The 16394-nt window shown below is 52.8% G+C and overlaps 1 protein-coding gene across 3 annotated transcripts in view; it reads left to right on the top strand.

Moving 5' to 3' along the window:
• Nucleotides 1–4424: 4424 nt before the first annotated feature.
• BCAP29 (B cell receptor associated protein 29) overlaps nucleotides 4425–16394 on the top strand; it is a 56316-nt gene continuing 44346 nt past the window's right edge. The window contains exon 1 of one of the 3 annotated variants that reach the window (XM_069977468.1): nucleotides 4425–4502. The gene's annotated coding sequence lies outside the window, so the exon portion shown is untranslated. Of the gene's footprint in view, nucleotides 4503–4551; nucleotides 4655–5117; nucleotides 5172–16394 lie in introns of those variants that run through there. The other 2 variants (XM_069977485.1, XM_069977475.1) reach the window with 2 other exon arrangements.

Below are 16394 nucleotides of genomic sequence, written 5' to 3'. Positions count from 1 at the left end.
CTCTGCTACACTGTCCCCCAGAACTCAGCTCTGCTACACCATCCTCACCAACTCAGCTCTGCTACACCATCACCGGCAACTCAGCTCTGCTACACCGTCACTTCCAACTCAGCTCTGCTACACCGTCACTTCCAACTCAGCTTTGCTACGTCATGATGTTATGGCACAGCACATGGATACAGCTCCTATCAACTAGGTGATCTACAGCTGATGGACAGGGTCTCCCGAGCTTCCATGTGGAACGCTAAATGTCCTGCACTCATGGGTGATTTTTGCATCTCAGTAAGAAAAATGTTCTTTGCATTTTGTGAAACAATTTTAGAAGTTATAGAACAAAAAATCTGTGTCCTGGATTTATTGGTTTTCATTGTGAATATACAGGAGACAGGGATCCTGTGGAGGACTGTTGTTAATGGAGAGTGTTGTTATGTTAACTCTCAGTTTAATACATTTTTCAAATGCTTTTGCACAGTTACATGACCCATGTTGTATAGGGAATACAAATAAAAAATGGACAAATGGATTCCGCCTCCTTCACTGAGTGGCTGAGCGGACCTGAGACGTCACGTCTCGGGCCCGCGTCAGACACCCAGAAGCGGCCGGGAATCGGGCACCGGAGCGACGCCCGGCCATCCATTCTCTTTGGAGCCTAGCAGTGGTTTCACAGGGAGCGGTGTTGCATATAGGGGATAAGTTATTGGGCACTGGAATACCCATTTAATGAACTGTTATGGTGCGTTCACACCTACAGGATCTGCAGCTGATTTTTTGCAGCAGATTTCACTTAAATAACTGAACAGAGCATCAAATTTGCTGCAGATCTGCTGCAGATCCTGTAGGTGTGAACGCACCCTTAAAGTGGTTGTCCAGCGTGGGGGCTATTTTTTCATATGGCCGTTCTTGTAAAAAAAAAAAAAAAAAGAATGCACTGAGTGGACCCTATGGGAAACAGCGGCCACTATGCACACAATGTATTGCACAATAGCTGCTGTTCCACTATGGATGGTATTGCTGTTCTCACAGCCAAACATTGCACTGATTTCAATGGCAATTTGGATTGAGGGTACACCCAAGTTCATCCGGCTGATACTGCTGTATCGGCCAGGCGAGAACGTCAAACAGTGATCGTTGTTTGACACGGCAGACAATGGCCGTGTCCAACAATGCACGTTGTTTATACAGCGTGTGACCATAGCTTTAAATTAAACATACCATCAGGTACATGTCTTTTAAGATTTTTACATCAATAGACCAGTGTATTCCCAGACATTGGTCGGACCTGAAGCACTGGAGGCGAGTCCGTCCGCCCTGTTTGATAAAACCCCTCCCCTCTGTGACGCGGCTCCATTGATTCTAATGTAGCCACATCGCAGAGGGGAGGGGGTTTCATCAAACAGAGCAGAAGGGCCCGCCTTCAGGTCAGACTGATGCCTGGGGATACACCGGCCATGTGGGGAAACTGGGCCGCAGTACAAAAAAAAGGACCGCAGCACCGGCATCCCCACGCCGGTCTATTGATGTAAAAATGTTAGTGATTCCATACCTTCCAACTGTCCCAGATTCCGCGGGACAGTCCCGTTTTTGGGGTGCTGTCCCGCGGTCCCGGAACGGCACCCAGTGTCCCGCATTATATGTGGCCCCCACCGAAAAAAACAATAAACCTCACCTGTCCGCCGGCCCCAGCAGCTCCTCTCCCGGCAGAGCGCGCACTCCCGTCATCCTCCGGGGCGGGCAGTGGGGTATAGAGACACTGACTATGCCGGAAGTAATTCATGATAGAGGCTGCAGGTCACTTCCGGCACAGTCAGTGTCTGTATACCCCGCTGCCCGCCCCGGAGGATGACGGGAGTGCGCGCTCTGCCGGGAGAGGAGCTGCTGGGGCCGGCGGACAGGTGAGTTACTGGTTTATTGTTTTTTTCGGTGGGGCCACACAAATGAGGGGCATTGGATACTATGTGGGCACTATATGGGGGGCATTGGCTACTATGTGGGGCACTATATGGGGCATATATGGGGGCATTGGCTACTATGTGGGCACTATATGGGGGATTGGCTACTATGTGGGCACTATATTGGGGATTGGCTACTATGTGGGGCACTATATGGGGGCATTGGCTACTATGTGGGGCACTATATGGGGGCATTGGCTACTATGTGGGGCACTATATGGGGGCATAGGATACAATGTGGGGCACTATATGGGGGCATTGAATACTATGTGGGGCACTATATCGGGGCATTGGATACTATGTGGGGCACTATATGGGGCATTGGCTACTATGTGGGGCACTATATGGGGGATTGGCTACTATGTGGGGCACTATATGGGGGCATTGGCTACTATGTGGGGCACTATATGGGGGCATTGGCTACTATGTGGGGCACTATATGGGGCATTGGATACTATGTGGGGCACTATATGGGGGATTGGCTACTATGTGGGCCACACAAATGGGGGGCATTGGATACTATGTGGGGCACTATATGGGGCATTGGATACTATGTGGGGCACTATATGGGGCATTGGATACTATGTGGGGCACTATATGGGGGCATTGGCTACTATGTGGGCACTATATGGGGGATTGGCTACTATGTGGGGCACTATATGGGGGGCATTGGCTACTATGTGGGGCACTATATGGGGGCATAGGCTACTATGTGGGGCACTATATGGGGGATTGGCTACTATGTGAGGCACTATATGGGGGCATTGGCTACTTTGTGGGGCACTATATGGGGGCATAGGCTACTATGTGGGGCACTATATGGGGGCATAGGCTACTATGTGGGGCACTATATGGGGGATTGGCTACTATGTGGGGCACTATATGGGGGCATAGGCTACTATGTAGGGCACTATATGGGGGATTAGCTACTATGTGGGGCACTATATGGGGGCATTGGCTACTATGTGGGGCACTATATGGGGGGATTGGATACTATGTGGGGCACTATATGGGGGATTGGCTACTATGTGAGGCACTATATGGGGGCATTGGCTACTATGTGGGGCACTTTATGGGGGATTGGCTACTATGTGGGGCACTATATGGGGGCATTGGCTACTATGTGGGGCACTATATGGGGGGATTGGCTACTATGTGGGGCACTATATGGGGGATTGGCTACTATGTGGGGCACTATATGGGGGATTGGCTACTATGTGGGGCACTATATGGGGGATTGGCTACTATGTGAGGCACTATATGGGGGCATTGGCTACTATGTGGGGCACTATATGGGGGCATAGGCTACTATGTGGGGCACTATATGGGGGCATTGGCTACTATGTGAAGCACTATATAAGCATTGGATACTATGTGGGGCACTATATGGGGCATTGGATACTATGTGGGGCATATATGGGGGCATTGGATACTATGTGGGGCATATTTGGGGGCATTGGATACTATGTGGGGCATATATGGGGGATTGGATACTATGTGGGCACTATATGGGGGCATTGCATACTATGTGGGGCACTATGTGAGGGATTGGATACTATGTGGGGCACTATGTGAGGGATTGGATACTATGTGTGGCACTATGTGGGGGATTGGATACTATGTGTGACACTATGTGGGGGATTGGATACTATATGTTGGGCACTATGTGGGGGATTGGATACTATATGTTGGGCACTATGTGGGGGATTGGATACTATGTGGGGCACTATATGGGGGCATTGGATACTATGTGGGGCACTATATGGGGGCATTGGATACTATGTGGGGCACTATATGGGGGCATTGGATACTATGTGGGGCACTATGTGAGGGATTGGATACTATGTGGGGCATTATGTGGGGGATTGGATACTATGTTTGGCACTATAATGGGGGATTGGATACTATATAGGGCACTATTCAGTCAGCAGCATGTGGTGACTGTAGGGGCGTGGCTATGGAGGGTCGCTATGGGGGCGTGGCTATGGGGCCCCCGGTGCACATGTCCCTTTTTGCAAAAGTTGGGAGGTATGGTGATTCTTGTCTCTGTGGAATCTGTGAGAAGGATGAACTTACCGATACTTCTCATAGACTCCAAGGAGCACACAAAAAGCCGCAGTTTTCTGCTGCATGTGAATGGGATCTAGAGAATACCCTATTCACCTGCAGAGGGTGCGGCCTAAATCTTTAGCAAGTCCTGAGCGTGTGGCTGAGCCCAACCAGGAGGGTGGAAGCTAGAGCAGCCCTGGCATTATGCGGCCCGCTAACTAGCAGAGACAGGCCGCCTCCCTGCGTCTTACTGTCCCGCATCACACGGCGGACTCTCCAATACTGAGGGGCGGCAGCTTCTTCTGTCATTCTAGCTAGTGCTCCGCTGTCTCCCATAGTGTGCGCACTGCGGCCTGGTGTGTGATGTGTGGCGGCTGCGGCCCCTCAGCCCGTGCTCCTTAGATTACAGTCCAGTCCTGAGCTCCCGCTCCCGCCCCCTCCTCCATAGAGCTCCCTGCAGCCGCTGTGCTGCTCTGCTGCCGACACATAAGGCCGCGCGCTCTGGTGAGTCCTGAGAAGGTTTCCTGTTGTAGGGATAGGAAATAATGTCAGGGAGGTCAGACAGGTCGCCATGTGTGCGCCATATACAACAGCAGCTTCCCCCCACTGCTGCTCTGTACACAGGACCTGACAGCACAGCAAGCCGTAAGGTGAAAGTAAGTGTAACCCTCCGCAGGCTGAGTCCCTGTTACTCAGAGAAGCTAATTGTAGTCAGCGCCTGTAAGGCTGAATAAAGCTGTCATCTCTGTCAGCACACTCATGTTCTGGGGCACAGTATATGCTACAATAAGAGGCCATATAATATACACTTGTGGTTATGTGTGGAGCTAATACACTGCTGGCATATAGTTCTGTGTGTGATATATATATACTGCTATATACTCCACCGTGTGTATATACTGCTATATATACATTGGCATAATGTATACACGTGCTCTGGTGACTGTTGTACTGAGTGTATATTAGTCTGGCCCTCAAAAACCATTCAAGTTTCTCATGTGGCCCTATGGGGAAAGTAATTGCCCACCCCTGTGCTAGAGTCTGTCCTCTGCTTTGACTGTGATGTCTGCAAATAGAGGCAGGAGCTCCTTCACAGGGGAGGGAGTTGTGTGGAGCTTACAGGAAGGAGGAAGCACTGAGCTGCAGCACTACTACAGAGACCCAGTATCTACAGTAAGACAGGGGGGATACAGGGGAGAGGACTGGTGAGTAGGGTCTGTATACAGGGGGAGAGGACTGGTGTGTGGGGTCTGTATACAGGGGGAGAGGACTGGTGTGTGTGTAGGGGGTCTGTATACAGGGGGAGAGGACTGGTGTGTGGGGTCTGTATACAGGGGGAGAGGACTGGTGTGTGTGTGGGGGGGTCTGTATACAGGGGGAGAGGACTGGTGTGTGGGGTCTGTATACAGGGGGAGAGGACTGGTGTGTGTGTGTGTGGGGGGGGTCTGTATACAGGGGGAAAGGACTGGTGTGTGTGTAGGGGGTCTGTGTACAGGGGGAGAGGACTGGTGTGTGGGGTCTGTATACAGGGGGAGAGGACTGGTGTGTGGGGTCTGTATACAGGGGGAGAGGACTGGTGTGTGTGTGGGTCTGTATACAGAGGGAGAGGACTGGTGTGGGGGGTCTGTATACAGAGGGAGAGGACTGGTGTGTGTGTGGGTCTGTATACAGAGGGAGAGGACTGGTGTGGGGGGTCTGTATACAGAGGGAGAGGACTGGTGTGTGTGTGGGTCTGTATACAGTGGGAGAGGACTGGTGTGTGGGGTCTGTATACAGGGGAAGAGGACTGGTGTGTGTGTGTGGGTCTGTATACAGAGGGAGAGGACTGGTGTGGGGGGTCTGTATACAGAGGGAGAGGACTGGTGTGTGTGTGTGTGGGTCTGTATACAGAGGGAGAGGACTGGTGTGGGGGGTCTGTATACAGAGGGAGAGGACTGGTGTGTGTGTGGGTCTGTATACAGGGGGAGAGGACTGGTGTGTGGGGTCTGTATACAGGGGGAGAGGACTGGTGTGTGGGGTCTGTATACAGGGGAGAGGACTGGTGTGTGGGTCTGTATACAGAGGGAGAGGACTGGTGTGTGGGTCTGTGAACAGGGGGAGAGGGTGTGTGTGTGTGTGTGTGTGTGTGTGTGTAGGTCTGTATACAGGGGGAGAAGACTGGTGTGTGTGTAGGGGGTCTGTATACAGGGGAGAGGACTGGTGTGTGGGGTCTGTATACAGGGGGAGAGGACTGGTGTGTGTGGGGTCTGTATACAGGGGGAGAGGACTGGTGTGTGTGGGGTCTGTATACAGGGGGAGAGGACTGGTGTGTGTGGGGTCTGTATACAGGGGGAGAGGACTGGTGTGTGTGGGGTCTGTATACAGGGGGAGAGGACTGGTGTGTGTGGGGGGGGTCTGTATACAGGGGGAGAGGACTGGTGTGTGGGGTCTGTATACAGGGGAGAGGACTGGTGTGTGGGGTCTCTATACAGGGGGAGAGGACTGGTGTGTGTAGGGGTTCTGTATACAAGGGGAGAGGACTGGTTGTGTGGGTCTGTATACAAGGGGAGAGGACTGGTTGTGTGGGTCTGTATACAAGGGGAGAGGACTGGTTGTGTGGGTCTGTATACAAGGGGAGAGGACTGGTGTGTGTGTGGGTCTGTATACAGGGGGAGAGGACTGGTGTGTGTGTAGGGGGTCTGTATACAGGGGAGATGACTGGTGTGTGGGGTCTCTATACAGGGGGAGAGGACTGGTGTGTGGGGTCTCTATACAGGGGGAGAGGACTGGTGTGTGTGTAGGTGTTCTGTATGCAAGGGGAGAGGACTGGTGTGTGTGTGTGTGTGGGGGGGTCTGTATACAGGGGGAGAGGACTGGTGTGTGTGGGGGGGTCTGTATACAGGGGGAGAGGACTGGTGTGTGTAGGGGGTCTGTATACAGGGGAGAGGACTGGTGTGTGTGTGTGTGTGTGGGGGGGTCTGTATACAGGGGGAGAGGACTGGTGTGTGTGGGGGGGTCTGTATACAGGGGGAGAGGACTGGTGTGTGTAGGGGGTCTGTATACAGGGGAGAGGACTGGTGTGTGTAGGGGGTCTGTATACAGGGGAGAGGACTGGTGTGTGTAGGGGGTCTGTATACAGGGGAGAGGACTGGTGTGTGTAGGGGGTCTGTATACAGGGGAGAGGACTGGTGTGTGTAGGGGGTCTGTATACAGGGGAGAAGACAGGTGTGTGTAGGGGGTCTGTATACAGGGGAGAGGACTGGTGTGTGTAGGGGGTCTGTATACAGGGGAGAGGACTGGTGTGTGTAGGGGGTCTGTATACAGGGGAGAGGACTGGTGTGTGTAGGGGGTCTGTATACAGGGGAGAGGACTGGTGTGTGTAGGGGGTCTGTATACAGGGGGAGAGGACGTGTGTGTGTGGGGGAGTCTGTATACAGGGGGAGAGGACGTGTGTGTGTGTGGGGGGTCTGTATACAGGGGGAGAGGACGTGTGTGTGTGTGGGGGGGTCTGTATACAGGGGGAGAGGACTGGTGTGTGTGGGGTCTGTATACAGGGGAGGGGACTGGTGTGTGTTTGTAGGGGGTCTGTATACAGGGGGAGAGGACTGGTGTGTGTAGGGGGTCTGTATACAGGGGGAGAGGACTGGTGTGTGTAGGGGGTCTGTATACAGGGGGAGAGGACTGGTGTGTGTAGGGGGTCTGTTTACAGGGGGAGAGGACTGGTGTGTGTAGGGGGTCTGGTGTGTGTGTGTGTGTGTGTAGGGGGTTTGTATACAGGGGAGAGAACTGGTGTGTGTAAGGGATCTGTATACAGGGGCAGAGGACTGGTGTGTGTAGGGGGTCTGTATACAGGGGGAGAGGACTGGTGTGTAGGGGGTCTGTTTACAGGGGGAGAGGACTGGTGTGTGTAGGGGGTCTGTATACAGGGAGAGAGGACTGTTGTGTGTGTGTGTGTGTCTAGGGGGTCTGTATACAGGGGGAGAGGACTGGTGTGTGTGTAGGGGGTCTGGTGTGTGTGTGTGTGTAGGGGGTTTGTATACAGGGGAGAGAACTGGTGTGTGTAAGGGATCTGTATACAGGGGCAGAGGAATGGTGTGTAAGGGATCTGTATACAGGGGCAGAGGAATGGTGTGTGTAGGGGGTCTGTATACAGGGGGAGAGGACTGGTGTGTGTAGGTGGTCTGTATACAGGGGGAGAGGACTGGTGTGTGTGTGTGTGTAGGGGGTCTGTATACAGGGGGAGAGGACTGGTGTGTGTGTGCGGGGGGTCTGTATACAGGGGCAGAGGACTGGTGTGTATGTGTGGGGGGGGTGTCTGTATACAGTCGGGGGGGGGGGGCTGGGGGCTGGTTTGTGCAGGGGGTTTGTCCCCTTTATACAGACTCCACACAAACCAGACCTCCCCCCCTGTATACAGACTCCACATAAACCAGACCTCCCCCCTGTATAGAGACCCCACACACACCAGTCCTCTCCCTCTGTATACAGACCCCACACACCAGTCCTCTCCCTCTGTTTACAGGGGGAGAGGACTGGTGTGTGTAGGGGGTCTGGTGTGTGTGTGTGTGTGTGTGTGTAGGGGGTTTGTATACAGGGGAGAGAACTGGTGTGTGTAAGGGATCTGTATACAGGGGCAGAGGACTGGTGTGTGTAGGGGGTCTGTATACAGGGGGAGAGGACTGGTGTGTGTAGGGGGTCTGTATACAGGGGGAGAGGACTGGTGTGTGTAGGGGGTCTGTTTACAGGGGGAGAGGACTGGTGTGTGTAGGGGGTCTGTATACAGGGGGAGAGGACTGGTGTGTGTGTGTGTGTGTGTGTGTCTAGGGGGTTTGTATACAGGGGGAGAGGACTGGTGTGTGTGTGTAGGGGGTCTGGTGTGTGTGTGTGTAGGGGGTTTGTATACAGGGGAGAGAACTGGTGTGTGTAAGGGATCTGTATACAGGGGCAGAGGAATGGTGTGTAAGGGATCTGTATACAGGGGCAGAGGAATGGTGTGTGTAGGTGGTCTGTATACAGGGGAAGAGGACTGGTGTGTGTAGGTGGTCTGTATACAGGGGGAGAGGACTGGTGTGTGTGTGTGTGTGTGTGTAGGGGGTCTGTATACAGGGGGAGAGGACTGGTGTGTGTGTGTGTGTGCGGGGGGTCTGTATACAGGGGCAGAGGACTGGTGTGTATGTGTGTGTATGTGTGGGGGGGTGTCTGTATACAGTCGGGGGGGGGGGGGGGGGGGGTGGGGGCTGGTTTGTGCAGGGGGTTTGTCCCCTTTATACAGACTCCACACAAACCAGACCTCCCCCCCCTGTATACAGACTCCACATAAACCAGACCTCCCCCCTGTATAGAGACCCCACACACACCAGTCCTCTCCCTCTGTATACAGACCCCACACACCAGTCCTCTCCCCTGTATACAGACCCCCCCACACACACACACACACCAGTTATGTCCCCTGTATACAGACCCCACACACACCAGTCCTCTCCCCTGTATACAGACCCCCACACACACCAGTTATGTCCCCTGTATACAGACCCCACACACACCAGTCCTCTCCCCTGTATACAGACCCCCCACACACACACACCAGTCCTCTCCTCCTGTATACAGAACCCTGCACACACCCCAGTCCTCTCCCTCTGTATACAGACCCCACACACACCAGTCCTCTCCCTCTGTATACAGACCCCACACACACCAGTCCTCTCCCTCTGTATACAGACCCCACACACACCAGTCCTCTCCCTCTGTATACAGACCCCACACACACCAGTCCTCTCCCTCTGTATACAGACCCCACACACACCAGTCCTCTCCCTCTGTATACAGACCCCACACACACCAGTCCTCTCCCTCTGTATACAGACCCCACACACACCAGTCTTCTCCCTCTGTATACAGACCCCACACACACCAGTCCTCTCCCCCTGTATACAGACCCCACACACACACCAGTCCTCTCCCCTGTATAGACTCCACACACACCAGTCCTTTCCCCTGTATACAGACTCCACACACACACACACACACACACACACACACACACACCAGTCCTCTCCCCTGTATACAGACTCCACACACACACCAGTCCTCTCCCCTGTATACCGACTCCACACACACACCAGTCCTCTCCCCTGTATACAGACCCCTGCACACACACCAGTCCTCTCCCCCCTGTATACAGACCCCTGCACACACACCAGTCCTCTCCCCCCTGTATACAGACCTCCCCCCACACACACACACACCAGTCCTCTCCCCCTATATACAGACTCCCTACACACACCAGTCCTTTCCTCCTGTATACAGCCCCACACACACACACACACACACACACACACACACACAACCAGTCCTTTCACCCTGTATACAGACCAAACACACCAGTTCTCTCCCCAGTATATAGACCCCACACACACCAGTCCTCTCCTGTGTACAGACACCATACACCAGTTCTGTCCCCTGTATACAGACCCCACATCAGTCCTCTCCCATGTATGGTAAGGGCCCTATTACACCAAACGATTATTGTCCATTCTGGTAGATAATCGTTTGGTGTAATAGTGCATGTTAAAGGGGTTATCCAGCACTACAAAAAAATGGCCACTTTTCCCCCTACTGTTGTCTCCAACTCAGGTGCAGTTTGCAATTAAGCTTCATTTACTTCAATGGAACTGAGTTTCAAAACCCCACCCAAACTGGAGACAACAATAGGGGGAAAGTGGCCATGTTTTTGTAGCGCTGGATAATCCCTTTAAGACTACAGGCTGACACAGTGCTCTCTGCTGACATCTCTGCCCCAGACAGGAACTGTGCAGAGCAGGAGAGGTTTTCTATGCGAATTAGCTACTGCTCTGGACAGTTCCTGTCTCGGACAGAGGTGGCAGCAGAGAGCACTGTATCAGGCTGAAATGAAAACAACCTTTCCTGCAGGGCATACAGCAGCTGATAAGAAAAGAAAACTTTTTCTCAGTAATTGAAGCACATTACAAAGTTATATAACTCTGTATTATGCTTCAATCACCTATCTGCCTCCCTTCCCTGTCTTTTCCCCCCCTCAACTCCCCAGCAGGAAGTGTAAGAAACTCACAGATACCTAATTACTGTCATCACCAAGCTCTTCTCTCGGCTTCTTGTGACGATGAGTCATCAGCAGGAGGGTTGCTCTAGCTCCTGTTACACCAGCCTCCCCTCCCCTGTCAGGTGACTCAGCTTGCTCAGCTCTGATTGGCTGAACAACTGCAAGCCATCTGAGTCATGTCACTAGCTTATCTTCTCTCCGAGTGACTCCCAGCACATAGGCAGCCTCCCCCCTCCCCTTATACTCTCTCTTGCTGCCAAGTGGACTCAGTGAGTGAAGGAGTCATGTCACTAGGGAAGATTAGCAAGTGACTTGGACTCAGATGGCTTGCAGTTGTTCAGCCAATCGGAGCTGAGTCACCTGACAAGGCAGGTTAGGGGGAGGCTGGTGTAACAGGAGCTAGAGCAGCCCTCCTGCTGATGACTCATCTTCACAAGAAGAAGCTGAGAGAAGAGCTTGGTGAGGACAGTCATTAGGTATGTGTGAGTTTCTTACACTTCCTGCTGGGGGGTGGAGGGGGAAAAGACAGGGAAGGGAGGCATATAGGCGATTGAAGCACATTACAAAGTTGTATAGTTGTAATGTGCTTCAATTACTGGGAAAAAGTTTTTCATGGCACTTGTCCTTTAAATAGAAGTAAATTACAAATCTACATAACTTCTTTGAAACAAATGATTTGAAAGAAAACTATTTTAACTGGATAACCTCTAGAAGTCTCTTGTGACATACAGGATAATGTAGGAAGCCACCAAACCACTCAGTTTTGTGGACCTTATTTCGCTATGTGTAGTATCTTCTGAAGCAGACAGTTATCGCCCTGTGCACCATATGCCCTCTTTGTGCTCCCATACAGTATATGCCTCCTCAGTACCCCACATAGCATTAGTGGGGGGGCTCTGTGCCTGCATAAAGTATAAGCCCCCTGTGCAGCAGTCTCCATATACTATAAGCCCCCATGCAACAGTCCCTTTATAGTATATGGCCCTCATATAGTTCAACCCCCCTTGTCCAGCAGTCCCCATATAGTATAGCCCCCCATCCAGCAATCCCACATAGTCTAACCCCCTAACGAGCAGCATATATTGTAGCCCCCCCAGCAGCAGCCCCATATAGTATAGGACACCCCTGCGTGTAAAAAAAAAAAAAAAAAACATGCGCGACTGTCCTATCGCTCCCCAGCAGCTGCTTTCTCCACCTGGAGCTTTAGTCAGCATCTATTCATGGAGCTTCCCATGCAGGATGACTGAAACACTGCCTGAATTGGAAGTTCCCTGCTCCAGCAAAGCGGCCCCAGCAAGCCCCCCTCTACATCTGGGGGTGTGTTGCTATTTACTGCAGATGTGCCCCACCACCACTGAAGCCGGCACAGAGCAGTGCCCCACCACCACCCCGGGCGCAATGCACATCACCAGCAGCAAGCACCTGCAGACCTCCCCCGGACTCAGAGCGTGCGGCGGGCGAATGCTATGTGCCCTGAGTGGGGGGTTGGGCCGATCTAATGGAACGCACATACTACTTGCTCTAGATCGCATGAGTAACCAAGCCTGCAGTCTAGATGTGAGACACAGAGCAGATAACTGATCGCTCCCGAGTTTCAGAGCTGTGTCTGTGCCCTTACAGGACACTTATGACAGAAGCAGGGAGTCTGGCATCAGACTGGAGTCCCTGCTTCTTTATGCATATCTAATATATGCATGGCTGCTCACTGTCTCCCCTAATCCCAATTGGAAACAAAAAAGGGTGAAAAGATATTTTTGAAATTTTTTGTTAGTTTTTTACTGTGTGGGTGCCTAGTGGCAAATTCAGCCCTGTTGAAAGTGAAGAATAGTTTATACTGTGCCCAGTTAGTGCTGGTTTATTGTTTGGTGGCCATTTAAAATAGTGCAGAGAAAAATAGCTTTGCTTTAAGGGTAAATTCACATGGATGGATCTGCAGCGGATTTTACACTGCAAATTCGGAGAGAAATCCGCTGCGGATCCTATGCCAATGACTTTCAATAAGGATACATACTCGCAGTGGGATTTACATCCGGCTGCTAGTATGTACGTGACAGCGCCATTAACCCCTCGCCGGCCAGAGCATACAGCACCTCCTCCCCACTCAGGCTTGCGTCTGGGGTTCTCGGCTTGACGTCCCGCTCAGCCACTGATTGGCTGAGTGGGACGTGAAGACGCTGGGAGCCCCCGAAACAAGCCAGAGCGAAGAGGAGGTAAGGTATGCTCCCGCCGGCAGGGGGTTAATGGCTCTGTCACGTACATACTAGCAGCGGGATGTAAATCCCACTGCGAGTATGTATCCTCATTGAAAGTCATTGACATAGGATTCGATGCGAATTTGCAGCGTAAAATTTACTGCCGATCCGTCCGTGTGAAGGGTACAAACACGCTGAGCGTATCCGCTGCGGATTTTCTTGCTGCGGATTTTCTTGCTGCGAATTCCCAGCGAGATCTACTGCAGATCCCTGCCCTGTACACTCTATGAGCAGAAAACTCGGCGTCTTCACGTGCCGCTCAGCCAATCAGGGCGCTGCGGCGGGGCAGCACACTGATTGGCCGAGCGTTACATGCCGGGAGGCCGCAAAGCAAGCCGGAGCAGGGAAAGTATACGCTCCAGCTGCGGGGGGTTAATGGGACTGGCTGCTGAGTTACTCGCAGCGGGATGTCCATCCCTCTGCGAGTTTGTCTGCCCATAGAGCCTACAGGGCACGAATTCGCAGCAAGAAAACGGCTGCGGATACGCCCAGTGTGTTTGTACCCTCAAGGAATATTTCACTCAAACCGATGTTTTCATATGTTGCTGCATATGGTGAGACATACAATTTCTTCCACACTTAGGGTGGGTTCAGACTACGGAATTCTCGCGGATAAATTCCGCCGAATTCCGTCGCCCTATACGCGCTCACGGCCGCGTGCCTTTCCACCGGCTCCATAGACACCATTCTATTGACGTGACAATTCTTTCGGCGGAATGCGGAATCAGCCAGCCCATAGAATAGTGTCTATGAAGCCGGCGGAAAGGTGCGCGTTCTACGACGGAATTCGGCGGAATTTATCAGAGAGAATTCTGTAGTCTGAACCCGCCCTTGTTACTATCTTTACAATCTCCTTCCCCCAATTCTGAGCTGTTGCTTTCTTTTTAGGACACAAAAAACTGTGTGTGAGCTTTTCTCTCCATCTCCCTCCTTGCCCCTCCCTTCCGAGTCCCTGACTGGCTTTATCTGCACCTTGTAGCTTCTTTCTAATGCTGGTAGGTAGGGCTGAACGATATTGGCCTAAATCAATATCGCGGTTTATCGCACATGTAGCCGCGGTAACGATAATTGAACGATAATTATGACACACCCCTTTTTGCAAACCACACCCACTTGCCGTGCCAAACTGGCAATTTTTTGATTCAAAAAAGTAAAAAAGAACTCACTGAGCAGCAACCCATGGTTAGTCTATTATCATTATTATTATTTGTCATTATTAGGAGGTGTCAGCAGAGACCTGAACATGTGTATATACAGGTATACAGCCTCTACAGGGTATACACAGGTCACAGAGGGATAGGTGTGTATGACTATATGGGGGGGATGGATTGGGGTGTATTACTATACAGGAGGTTGGGATTGGGTTACAGGACTATACAGGCAGCACATAAGGATAGGGGGCGGATAGGGGTGTATGACTATACAGGGGGCGGATAGGGGTGTATGACTATACAGGGGGCGGATAGGGGTGTCTGACTATACAGGGATGGCAGACAGGGGTGTCTGACTATACAGGGATGGCGGACAGGGGTGTATGACTATACAGGGATGGCGGACAGGGGTGTATGACTATACAGGGAGGGCGCACAGGGGTGTATGACTATACAGGGAGGGCGCACAGGGGTGTATGACTATACAGGGAGGGCGCACAGGGGTGTATGACTATACAGGGAGGGCGCACAGGGGTGTATGACTATACAGGGAGGGCGCACAGGGGTGTATGACTATACAGGGGGGCGGACAGGGGTGTATGACTATACAGGAGGGCGGACAGGGGTGTATGACTATACAGGGGGGGCAGATAGGGGTGTATGACTATACGGGGGGGGGCAGATAGGGGTGTATGACTATACAGGGGGGGCAGATAGGGGTGTATAACTATACAGGGGGCCAAAAGGGGTGTATGACTATACATAGGGGGCGGATAGGGGCGAATGACTATACGGGGGGGGGGGGGCAGATAGGGGCGTATGACTATACAGGGGGGGAAGATAGGGGTGTATGACTATACATGGGGGGGACAGGGGTGTATGATTATACGGGGGGGGGCGGACAGGGGTGTATGATTATAGGGGGGGGGCGGACAGGGGTGTATGATTTTACGAGGGGGCGGACAGGGGTGTATGACTATACGGGGGGGGGGCGGAGGCGGACAAGGGTGTATGACTATACAGGGGGGCGCGGATAGGGGGTATGACTATACAGGGAGGGCGGATAGGGGGGTATGACTATACAGGGAGGGCGGACAGGGGTGTATGACTATACAGGGGGGCGCGGATAGGGGGGGTATGACTATACAGGGAGGGCGGACAGGGGTGTATGACTATACAGGGGGGCGCAGATAGGGGGGTATGACTATACAGGGAGGGCGGACAGAGGTGTATGACTATATGGGAGGGCAGGGGGGCAGGGGTTATGACTATACGGGGGGGGCAGGGGTGTATGACTAGACGAAAGGGGTGAATAGGGGCGTGTAACTTTACAGGGGGCACATGGGGATGGCAGGCGGATAGGAGTGTATTATACAGGGAGGTGCATGCTGGGACCTGTAGTTCCCTCAGTAACAGTACAGGGCTGTAACATAGGAGGAATGGATGTGCTGCAGCAGGCAGGATAAGTTATTGCTGTGTGTGGTATTCTGCCTGCTGCAGCCCATTATTCCTCCTATGTTACAGCCCTGTACTGTTACTGAGGGGACTACAGGGCAGCTGCTCCTCCAGCTCTGACATGCCGGCGTCACTGCACACACAGCACAATAACGTGCAGGGACGCCGGTATCAGGGCAGGAGGTGGAGGAGCAGCAGGGCCCAGATTACAATGCTGCCCCACCCGCCCCCCGCAGCCGAGAGCCACCCGCCCATCTGAGCGCCCTCACCCCCTCCCTCCCCACCTGTCCGGTCCCAAGCCCCGTCCCGCCGCACCTGTCCATCCATGTGCACACCCGTCAAGTCCGGCGTCCCTGCACTCACAGCACATTGACATGTGTAGCGCTCGCCGGCCGGGACTGGTGCCGGGGAGGGCAATGTCAATGTGCTGTGTGTGCAGGGACGCCGGACGGGACCGGACTTGACGGGTGGGCGCATGGAT

This window comes from Dendropsophus ebraccatus, chromosome 1 (assembly GCF_027789765.1).
Source record: "Dendropsophus ebraccatus isolate aDenEbr1 chromosome 1, aDenEbr1.pat, whole genome shotgun sequence".
NCBI lineage: Eukaryota > Metazoa > Chordata > Amphibia > Anura > Hylidae > Dendropsophus > Dendropsophus ebraccatus.
Note: the sequence above shows the minus strand (reverse complement) of the source record. Positions and strands in the feature narration are given on the sequence as shown.